Source organism: Mesocricetus auratus, unplaced genomic scaffold, assembly GCF_017639785.1.
Source record: "Mesocricetus auratus isolate SY011 unplaced genomic scaffold, BCM_Maur_2.0 Super-Scaffold_100006, whole genome shotgun sequence".
Lineage (NCBI taxonomy): Eukaryota > Metazoa > Chordata > Mammalia > Rodentia > Cricetidae > Mesocricetus > Mesocricetus auratus.
The window spans coordinates 37,934,053-37,946,789 of record NW_024429190.1 but is presented as its reverse complement, the minus strand read 5'-3'; positions in this window follow the sequence as shown (position 1 = coordinate 37,946,789).

The window sequence follows — 12,737 nt, the reverse complement described above, 5'->3', positions numbered from 1 at the left end:
AGTAGCTGTATCATAGAGCTGCAGCATTAGGAAGGTTGTGAACCACTGATTCAGATAATAAAGATCATAGAGAGTAATAGTTTGGCTTACTCTGCTTACCTGAGTAACAGAGTAATCAACTGTAAAACTTTCTGTAAAGTAACAAACCTAACTATTTGTGACTAATGAAAGGAAATTAAACTTTTAGAAGCTCTGTCTGGGCAGGCACAGCTTGTATATTAGAATTTTGATTACTGACTTAGAACTTTATTTTCCAGGTATAAAGTTAATTTTCTGTTTGTTTTTAAACTCAGAAAAGTTACGTGCTTTTGAAAAAAAGACAGATGGGTTTTCAATTTTATTATCATACCTATCAAAGCAGAATTGAAATTATTCTTTACAATATATACTCAGCAAGTTTTAAGTACATTCCTAATATTTAATTGTTGTATTTGCATTTTAAAGACTTGTAATGAGAAAAATAATGAAATAAAATTATTCCTTGCTGATTTTAGGTAATTAAAAGTTTTTATCTTACAGTAGAAACATAATATGAAATGAATGAGTATCCATGGTTAAAACCCTTCTGTTTCTGAAACTGCACATCTAACTCTGTCATATGTTCAACTATGCAATGAAATTGTCAGCAGTTATTATTCTGCTCCAACAGTAACATAATTTACAATCACGAATTTAACTTGGTGATGTATTCAAGTTTATTATGTGGTTATGTCAACCTTCACCTAACACAGGTAAAATTCCTGGGTGTTACAATCTCTAAGAGGATGCAGTGTTACTTGAATTTCAATGTAATACATGTGGTGGGTTAGAATGGGAGGGTAGCTCTAGGAATTCAGAATGGAATAAAAACTGTTAAAGTGCTAACTTCTAGCAGAGTAATGAGCTCTGTATTGGATAATAATGTTTCATGTATTCTGCCTACATTTACAAGAAGTTGTGAGCAATGACAAAGTAGACAATAACAATAGTAATAGCCACAAACACAGTTAAGAACTTATCTGTTTAAAGCAATACACCTTTCCAAACAGAGGAAGTTGCACACTGAGAAATCCTACCAGAGATACCATTGGGAATACTTCAATCAGAATGCTTTAACCTTGGTTCAGGCTTGAAGGAGCATATGTGTCAGGTGACTTGAGCTGCAATAACTAACACGACATAGGTTCTGGTTGAAAGCTCAATGGAACCGTGAAGAAAAGCACAGCTGATATGCTGATACAATAAAATCACAACAGAAAAGATCCATCTCACAGACCCCAGACCCCCCTACTCCTCCAATTTTCCTCATTTATTATTATGAAGTACAAACGCATCACCTCTTAATTAGTCTCTTTCGGCTGTTGTCTGACCACTCAAAGAAGCTCTTAGTAAATTCTGCCTACTTTAATATACCTAGCTATAAATAAATCTATCTGTTCTCCATCCCTGTATTAATTTTTACTTCTTCAGTACAGACTAAACTTGTGCAATAATTGACAGAAAAGTAGTAAGTTGATTAAAAAATTGGTTGGAGCCATGTGACTTCTTTGGGGACAAGGCCTGAGAATAACATGAACAAATTCTCCTTGTGGCAAGGCCCTGAAGAACGTTACTCATTTTGGCAAAGCCTATTGACAGTTTGCCTCATAATTCTGGTAGAACCCAAGAAGCACATGTGCTATGTTCTATCCTTACTTTCTCTATACAAGCCATATTACCTGTTGCCTTTAGTTTTACTATATCAGAGTTATGGATAAAATAGCTATTGCATAAGAAAAAAATTCCCCCGATGACTCTCCTTTGGGTGAGCCAGAGTGGATGTTGTTAAAAATACACAGTGGATTTGATTCAGCTCCTAAAGCCTTTGATGTTTCAAGAGTGATCATGAATCTAGCCTTCTTACGAACAGGATATTACCTTTCAAACCCACCCTGTTACTAGCCCGAAAGACTTACAGGAGTTCATGAAAATATTCCAAATTTGCATAACTGTACTGGAGAGAATGATTTTAACCACAAGAGTCTTGGAGAGATGGATGATATCATGAACTGTTGGAAACAGTCTAGGAAACAGAGAATGAAGTCATAGAAACCCACAGCACCCACATTTCTAATAACTGTTTCAACACTGTAAGAAGTTGTAAAGAGAAGGACATGAGAAAAAAGGGAGAAAGAGCTCCACCTATTAAGAATAAGTTTCTAAGTAATGTTGCTTATAGGATAAAAGGGGAAAAAACCTTGGTCTATTCCCAGGGAAGATGGAGTAGTACAGAAAGTATAATGAATTGAACCAGCTTAAAGTGGTGAGTTTGATTGTGAGGGCCCAGATCTTACCAGATGTAAATATTAAACAACAGACAAAACTATCTCTCATTGTGCATTCCCTATAAATGCTGCCAACTGAACACACTGTTCTACATGTGCATAGACATAAAAATTCATTTGTTGCTTGCAACACTGTTTATGTGTCTGACATTAGAGTTATGAACCAAGTAGGTAATAGTTACTAGTTGGGAGATAGAAGGGGAATGAGGTAAAGGAACAAACCAGCAATTATTTTAACAATTATTAGAAACTCAAGGAAACAATTTTGATTTTAAAACTGTTCATGCAAACCCCTGAAACTGCATAAATGAAAAAACTAAAGCTATCCACGATCACTTTTTGAAAGAGCTGGTCATAGTTTCTTTGCTGTACCAACTTCACACATCCATCCCATGTCATCAGACCTGTCTGGAATTAGGATTCCAACAATAAACAAGTCTCAAAATTTCCCCAAAAGAATAGCCAAATTTAATATCACATTGCTTACCAAAGCTTGTTAGTATTCTATGATTAGCAAGGTCACTGATTTGTAAAGATTAATAAATTAATTTCACGTAAGATCTTTAATTTTATAAGAGGACTAAGAAAACTATGAGCAGCAAGACTACTGAGAAAATTAAAAGATTAAAGACATGTATTAAGTTTTAAAGCATACCTGTTTAAAAATGGCAAAAATGTGTTTCTGAAAGAACAATAGAAAGACTTGGAGCAGTAGTGTGGGAAAATACAGATCATTTTCTGTGTAGTCTATGTATTTATTTTATCCACAAACATGTTTTCTTCCGGAACTCTGAAATGTCATGTTGTAGTTTCAATTTTGTATTTTTATATGAGAGTAGTGTTAACATGCAAAATTCCCACTCTCTAAGATAGAATAATTGAGATGGGGGACTTAAATATAGTGACAAAATGAGTTAAAAGAAACTGTAGGCCGGGCGGTGGTGGTGCAAGCCTTTAATCCCAGCACTCGGGAGGCAGAGGCAGGCGGATCTCTGTGAGTTCGAGGCCGGGCTGGACCGACAACCTCCAAAACAATACAGAGAAACCCTGTCTCATAAAAAAAAAAAGAAAAAAAATGAAAAGAAAAGAAACTGTAATTCTAGGAGAGTGACCTGCCCTCACATCAGATTATATTCCCCAATCTAGATAAGATCCCTAACTTTCCTGGATCAAGGTTTTATGATACTACCCACCTTCTCTTGTCAAATATTTTTGGAGAATGAAAGCTTGTAGATGGGTTCTAGGGATTTGTTCATGGATTGCAATTTCAACTTCATTTTTATTCTTCTACATTTAATTTTTAGGTTGCCTATGAAGTAGCACTTTATAGACCAATGACAATCACTCAAATATTAGAGGAAGGTATAAAGAGAGAGGGGTTTGAGAAACAAAGAAAAATATTGGCAGTTATAAAACCTTTTTCTTTTATGCTTCTGAACTCTGAATATTTACTACTGTTTTTCAATAAATTTGATAATTTTATAATTAGGAAAATGACCTACTTTAGATTTCACTAACAACCGCTGAAGGCACCAATACCTCTGCTGTCTTCTGAGTCAACCCCTCAAGGGAACCTGCATGTATTTTTCCCTAGTTACTCAGGGAAGAAAGAAGGGGTTGTAAATTAAAAGAGGCTATTGCATAGGAAATGTTAGTACTAGTTCATGCCAACTGTTTGGGGAAATAGTTTGCAAGGCTGAAATTGCAAAGATCAAATATAAATGGTCCGAATTATGTAAAAGCCATCTGCACTTTCATTATACTGTCTAATTATATTTTTTGGACTTACTATTGACCTAAATGCTACTACACTGTCAAGTGGAGTTTGCTATTTTTATATAATGTATTTCTGCTTTGGAAGCAAAACCGCCTTTGCCAAAACTTATACAGAGACAGAGAGTAAACTATTTCTTTTGTCTTTTCTTTTGTAAATCAAGAGACAGTGGATACTTGTTTCCATGAATCTTCATGATTTCCAGAAATTGCCTACAGTTGACTTTCATTCCTTCCCCCAATTTTTAATGCACTGGGCATCCTTTTCAAAAGAAACAATGAGTAAGAATGCTAATCCTGACTCTCTCTTTTTCTTCAGTATTAGTTTTGACATTTTTTTTTAGAAACTAGGGTGTTTATTTCAATAAACAACAAGGACCCCACAAACATTTAATTAAGTAATTAAAGGATTAGTTAAATTAAAAAACACTATTTTCTTCAGGTTCCAGATGGATACTTGAGAGATGTGGTTTAGCTACTTTTATAGATAAACATTACTTACTTACAGATGACTGTTAAACTGGGATTTTATATTGTACTACACATCTTCTACTGCAAGCCACTTTAACTATGACTTGTTACCATTCTGCAGTTTCTTACATTGAAAAGATTCATATATTTGAAAGTCATCAATTGAGAATTCACTCATTAAGTGATTTGTGCATTTCCATCAGAGACAATTGTTATGTAATATTTCTTCTGTCTAATCTCAAAATATGGGTACAAATAAAAACTTCTAGTTAAACTTAAGCCAATCAAACTCTGTATCTGTTAACTTGAAACATGAACAAAATCTAATTGTCGTTAATATGATGTATGTTATCTCTTTAAAAAGATAAAACCTCAGACAAAAAAAGAAGGCATGGTTTTCAAGCAAGTAAATTGGAATTCACTGGGTGGCAGTTACCCTGATTTTTTTTTATTGTTGTAGGTGTTTTCACTCAATTCTTTTAATGCTATGGATACTCAAAATCCATAAATATTTTTGTGAAAGGCCCAGAGATAAAATAAAGCCTTAATTCAATATTTTCTGATTTTACCCTGAAAAGGTATTCTATTTATTAATGTCTTGAATATTATAAAATCTAAAGCTTCTGATTAATTAATTGCTAATAGGATCAAAGGCAAGATTTTGTGTCAGAAAATGTTTGAGATCACTTGTTTTTCCTTTCATATTCTTTTCTCCTTCTTCACTGTGTCATAATATGCTGTTTCATTAAATTAAGTATTCATCTCAAGCTGCTGTTCACATCTTAACTTTAGTTTGAACTTTCCAGATATCTATTGACTTATCAGTAGCATTGCATATTAAATAACTAGAGGAATATCTCATGTACTTAAAATAACAATTTATGTGAAAAAAATAACATTTTAAAAATATAACCATGTACAATGAGACATGCCTACACCAGGCTAGAGAAGGTAGACCATAAGTTCATGGCCTGCTACCACGTAGAAACTTTAGGTGAGCCTGTGCAATCAAGAAAGGTACTGTCTTTGAAAAAGACAGGAAACTCAACTGTCAAAGCCAAATGCTATACCACTGTGCTACTTCAACAACTCTGAGATACCATCTCACTCCAGTCAGAATTACTAAAATCAAAAACTCCAATGATAGTTTATGCTGGATAAGATGTGGAGAAAGGAAAACACTCCCACATTGCTGGTAGGAGTAATAACTTGTACAGCCATTTTAGTAATCAGTATGGATATTCCTCAGGAAAATGGGAATCAGTATATTACAAGACCCAGCAATTCCACTCTTAGGCATATACCCAAAAGATGCACATTCATACAACAAGGATGTATGTTCCACTATGTTCACATCAGCATTATTTGCAATAGCCAGAAACTGGAAGCAACCTAGATGCCCCTCAACTGAAGAGTGGATAGAGAAAACGTTGTATATTTACACAGTGGAGTACTATTCAGCAGAAAAAAAAAACCAATGGAATCTTGAAATTTGCAGGCAAATGGAAGGCACTAGAAGAAACCATACTGAGTGAGGTAACCCAGTCACAAAAAGAGAAATATGGTATTTACTCACTCATTTATGGATTTTAGACATGAATCAGGGAGGGCCAGCATGAGTGAGGTAACCCAGTCACAAAAAGAGAAACATGGATTTTAGACATAGATCTGGGGAGTGCCAGCCTACAATCCTATGGCCAGAGAGTCTGGGAAACAGAAACTTTATTTAGTGGCTGATCGAAGAAGAGGCAGACTCCCTTGGTTAAGTACTGAGCTGAACTCAAGAAAGCCAGTAACAGAGAGGGAGGACTGATGATCAAAGGGATTAAGACTGGGCTGGTTTAACCCCCAGAAACAGCTGACCAGACAAAGGTTAACTCTTGAATCCCAGGCATTAGCCTGGGAAGCCAGCATGGGACTGATCAAGACCCCCTGAATCTGGGTGTCAGTGAAGAGGCCTAGGGAATCTACTGAGCCTTGGGCAGCAGATCAGTACCCATCCCAGGTATACACATGGACTTTGGACTCCCATAGAACAATGTGAGGTGCACTCTCACCCTGAACTCTTGGGGAAGAGTCTAGGCCCTGCCCTATATGAAATGACAGACTATGCACACCCCATGGAGGGCCTCACCCTCCCTGGAGAAATGAGGGGATAACGGGGGGGGCACGGGAGGAAGGGAGGGAATGGGAGAGGGACCTGGAACTGACTTGTGAAGCAACCTTGTTTCTTATCTAAATTTAAACTGGAAAATAAAATTAAAAAAAAAAAAAAAGAAAACCACTGCCAGAGAATCTAGGAAACAGAACCTTCATCCAGCGACTGATGAAAGCATAGGCAGATACCCACAGACAAACACTGAACTGAACTTCTGGAATCCAGTATCAGAAAGAGAGAACTGATGGGCAAAGGAGCTAAGAATGGGCTGGTTAAACCCACAGAAACAGCTGACCTGAACAAGCAGGAGCTCTTGGACTCCTGATTGGTGGCTGTGTGGAAAGAATGGGACTGACAGAGCCCCTGAATGTTAGTGAGGAGGCCTAGGTAATCTATGGGGTCTAGGGTAGTATTTATCTCTGCCATACAAAAAGACTTTGAGTGCCCATTTCACAATATGGGAGTCTCTCTCAGCTGGGACTCTTGGGGGAGAACCTAGGCCCTGCCCTGGATGAAATGAAAGTTATTGGAGATCCACCATAGAGTGCCTCACCCTTCTTGGGATTGGAGATTGTGTGGGGGACTGGGGGACCTAGTGGGGAGGGGAGGGGAGGAGGGTAGAGAGAGGGAGCTGAGATTGACATGTGAAACAAGATTGTTTCTAACCTAAATATATTTAAAAAATAAGATCCAAATATTAGATAAATAAATAAATAAGACAGGAAGTAAACATCAAAATTAGATTTGAGTTATAGCTCATCAACGGACTACTTGTCTATCATGTGTCAGATATTGTGTAGTTACTCTTCAATACAAAGAGTAATAAATAATGCAATTGCTAATAATGCACATTTCCACAATTCTTTAGCAAGGAAAAATACAGGTTAAAATAAATCACCCTTTCTAAACAACACTATCAATTCATATACGATGGACATTATAATGATTAAGAAGGTCTTGTTTTTATATCTATGTCTGTTTCTAGGTCAATTTTCTGCACCATCTGTAGGTCACACAGGGTTTATATAGAATAATATAATGAAAGTTTAAAACATCAGTGTTAGGAGTGTAAATTTCCATCAACTCTGGGTCATAATGTACATAAATAATTAAAAGATATGCATGAACTAGGCTTTCTTAATACAGATGACAAAACAGTAAAGTGGATAAATATTTTAAATGTAAACATATTATAAATATTATGTTATTATCATCTTCAAGGGGATTGTTAAGTCATGTGAAGGAAAATCACAAACCAGTAAAAATTATTGAGAAATATGTAATTTGTCTTATGCATGCAAATGTAAACATGATTATGACATACATATTGCTATATACCAGCAAAGAGTAAAGCACAAATGAGGCATTAAGATATTGACTGTTTCTAAGAACATTTAGACAATGGCATTAGTTTTTCTATCAACTTTATTGAAATGATATATACAAAATTCCAATAACTGATATGTTAATATCAATTACATTACAATGCAGAGATTCAAATTACTTTGACAAGGTTTAGAAATCAGTCTTTTTTTATGAAACCAAGGCTTTCCTTCTGGCTAGTGTATTTCAATGCAACAAGTCTTCCTATAGTCTTATCAGCTGTTTGTTGCAAGGATGATATAAAGACACAATTACTAGCTAGGGGTATTGGCATATGTATTTCATTCCAACACATAGGAAACAGAGGCAATTGTATCTCTGTAAATTTGAGGCAAGACAGGTCTACAAAGTAAGTTTTAAGCTAGCCAAGGGGTACAGAGTGAGACGCTCAATATCAGCAAGCAAGAAACAAACATGTTAAAAGAGTCAAATTTAAAACTTATTGTTATTACTAAAACCAAAAGTTCTCGCAATATCTAGTTTGGAGCATTGGTTTACTAGAGGAATAAAGAGAATTACCGTCCACTTAAGAGGAGGGTAGAACAAGACATGGGGGAGAAGGAAGGTTAAGTCGGGATAAGAATAGAGGAGACCAGGATGAGAGATACCATAATAGTTGGAGTCATTATAGCTTTGAGGAGAGAGCTGACATCAGAGAGATTTCCAGAGATCTACAAGGATAATACCAAATGGAAAACTAAGTAATAGTGGAGAGACTACATTAATAGCCCCTACCTAATGATAAGGTTGATGACTTCCTTATATGACATCCTAAAACCGTCATCCTGTGACTGATGGAAGCAGCGACAGATACTCACAGCTAAACACTGAACTGACCCACAGGAACACACTAAGAGATGGAGGAGTGATAAGCAAAGGGATCAAGACTGTGCTGGTGAAAACCATAAAGACAGCTGATCGGACAAGGGGGAGCTCTTGATCCCCAGACTGATGGCTAAGAGGCCAACAGGGGACTGATCCAAACCCTATGAATGTAGTGTCAGTAAGGAGGCCTCAGAAATCTCTGGGACCTTGAGTAGTAGATTAGTGTTCACTATGGCATACAACTGAACTTTAGGAGCCCATTAAACATGGAGGGATGCTCTCTCAGCCTGGACACATGGGGAAGGGCCTAGATGTTGCCCTGAATAAAATGACAAACTCTGGAGATCCCTCCAAGGAGGGCCTCACCCTCCCTGGGGAAAGATGTGGGGATTGGGCTGGGGGAAAGCGAGGAGGTAGGGGTGGAGCTGAGAGTGGGGGAGCTGGGATTGACATTTGAAGCATGCATGTTTCTACTTTATATTAAAAAAAGAATTACAAATATGGCTAACATCATATGCATGTTATGTTTATGTCTAATTATAAGGCTAAACTCTAAATCATGCATCTTGGATTTGCTAAAAATCAGCAAAAACAATTTTCCTCAGAACTTTGACTGAAATATAATGAAATTGCTTATAATTGTAAAGATGCTTCATTGAAGTCTGAACTGTCACAGATGACTTAAGGTGCCTAACAATATCTGATTATCCCATATACACAGTAGCAGCATTATTTATTTTCTTGATAAAATATTTATATTACAAAGAATTCTTCATAATAATTAGTGAAATAGATAAAATATTCATTTTATGTTCAATGTCCTCTTGCAAATAAAAAGAAAAATGCAGAGAAAACAGAAATATTTAAAAAATAAGCTATATAATTTTATTAAAATGAATTTATATCAAAAATCCATGTTAAATACAATATTTCCTCTTTAGTAACTTTTGAAATATTTTATGGAGAACTTGAAGTTCCTTTTCAATTTTCTATTGCTGTCTGTCCTGATTACTTGTGTCCATGTCTGTAACACCAGGAAACAAATCCCCCAGCCCACTCTGATAAAAGTGAAGAAGAGACCAGAGAAGGAGGCACACACCTCAGTGTAATAAAAGGAAAGTATGACAAACTGTAATTAACATTAGGTAAATGAGAAAACTCAAAGTATCCCCACTAAGATACAAAAGAGCACAGGGTGGGGTGTCTGCTTTCATCACATCAATATAGTGTTTGAAGTCTTTTAAAACATATTTTTTATTATTTTATTTATTTCACTTGAGTTCCCCTCGCTCCTGTCTTACAGTCTTCCCTCTCACCCCACTTCTTCTCAAGCCATCCCTATCCATTACTCAGAAAGGATAAGGCCTCCCATGGGGAGTCAACAAAGCCTAGCACATTCTTTAGAGGCACAGTCAAGAACACTTCTCCTTCCATTTAGGCTGAGCAAGAACACTCCTCCTTCCATTAAGGATAAAGTTATTCCACTTTAGCAAGAGCAACAATGCACACACACACACACACACACACACACACACACACACACACACATACACACACGGAGGAATCAAATAGCAAAAGAGCCAAAGTAACTATATCTACAAAAACCTGAGGCTCTAAAGATCACACACACACACACACACACACACACACACACACACACACACACACACACACACACACACGGAGGAATCAAATAGGAAAAGAGTCAAAGTAACTATATCTACAAAAACCTGAGGCTCTAAAAATCACACACACACACACACACACACACACACACACACACACGAAAAAAATGTCTTGACTTCCTATATATTAATGTATGTTTATGACAAACATATTGGAAAAAAAGCCAGTGAAAGAAAACCAGCCTCAAGACAAATGAAATGCAAACAAAACAAAAAAAACAAACAAAAGTAAAAAATACTTCTACAATGAAAGCACACTATGCTAAAACTAACTAAAATGAGGAAGAAAATAGAAGATAAAAATCCCTCCTAATCTTATTCATATATTGGAAGAACAAATTGGGTGAAAATGGCCATTCTATTAAGAGCAATCCATAATTTAACTGAAACACCATTCAGAATCCTTGGCCATTTTTCATAAAAATAGAAAAGCTAGTCATCTTCAAATTCATGTGGAAGCACAAATGATGCCACATAGATAAATTAACCCCTAAAATATGGCATCCTCTGGGATTTATTATCATACATGATTTCAAGTTATACTATAGAACAATACAGATTAAAATAACATTTAATTGACATGACAGACCCACATGTCAATGGATTAGAATAAAGGCCTGAGATATAAGTTTATATTTCCCCAATGATCTAAAAAAATTTTTTACACAAAGATGCCAAAAACATGCATTAGATAAAAGATCACATCTTCAATTAATAGTGCTGGGGACCAAATTTCATCATCCATGATAATTAAAATCCTTATCTATCTGTAACATTGCACAAAACTCAACAAGAACTTCAATAAAGGACCCAGTTTCTAAAACTTTTCAAGGAAAAGTTACATTTCAGCATGTAGGTACAACTAACAATTTTCTGAATAGAACTCAGGTAGTGTTATCAATAGAGTCAAAAACTGAAAAATTGTATTTGATGTAGCTAAAAGGGTCTTGTGATATGAAAGATATTGTAGATGTAATCAAGAGGCATCCAAAGAACAGGAAAAAAAAGTCTTTGTCAGTCATAAGTGGATGACTGTTAACATAAAGTATGTAAAAAGAATAAAAGGTCAAGAAAATCAAAGCCAAGTTATAAAATAGGATGTGGAACTGAAAACAAATTACCAATAAACATTTTATAAAGTGTTAGATATCCTTAGTCCTTAGGGAATTACATATTAAAATTCTTACAATTCCATCTCACCCATCTTCAGGAATAGAAATATCATTAAATACTGGTGTGCATATAGTAAAAAGCAAACTCTTATTATATATGGTTGAAGAGAGTGACAATTAGTGCAGCTATTTTGGAAGTAAAACTAAGAGACTGTCACATCCTTAAAATAGAGAACTATCATGCAAAAAATTTTGCCACTCCTGGAAATATACTGAAAGCAATATCTATTCATCCAATGACAGAAATACTTGTACATCCATGACCATTGCTACCTCATCGCAATAGTTAGAGAATAGTAATGACTTAGACTTTCATTAACACATATATTGATTAAACTATGGGCATGAACCATTACATAGCTCCAAGAGAAATAAAATCAAGGTCTTTTTAGGCAAATAAATAAAACTGGACAAAGTACATTATTATTATTTTGACATTACTTTGGAGATAGGTACTGCTTTGATGAAAGTCATATATACACAAATGATGAGGAAAAACAGCTCATCAAATGTCAACAGAAGTGAAAGGGGGCAAAATAATATTTGTAGATTTATAATCGTTTATAATTTGTGAAAGGGATATTGTAGCTTCAGTGATGCAGCATCTTTTCAAAATAATTCTGGTTGGTTTTAATATAAATAATGATAATTTTTCAGAAAGTGCTAACAATAGATTCTAGGTAGAAAACAAAAAGTTTTTAGGACCTAGCATTAAGAAAATGAGAACATATTCTTATCATGCTAATATTAAAATCTTTGACCACAGTTCCCATACTGTCTACCATTGCAATTTAAGTATGTGGGTATCTATTATTCATACTTTATATTTCAGCACATCTTTAGTGCCAGGAATAAATAATCACAGTAGAGAACACAGTTGTCACATTCAACTAAGAAAGGAAGTCACTGCTTTGTAAGATTGAGCCTTCTGATTATTCCCATTCTGCTTGAGCGTTTCGAAGTAAGC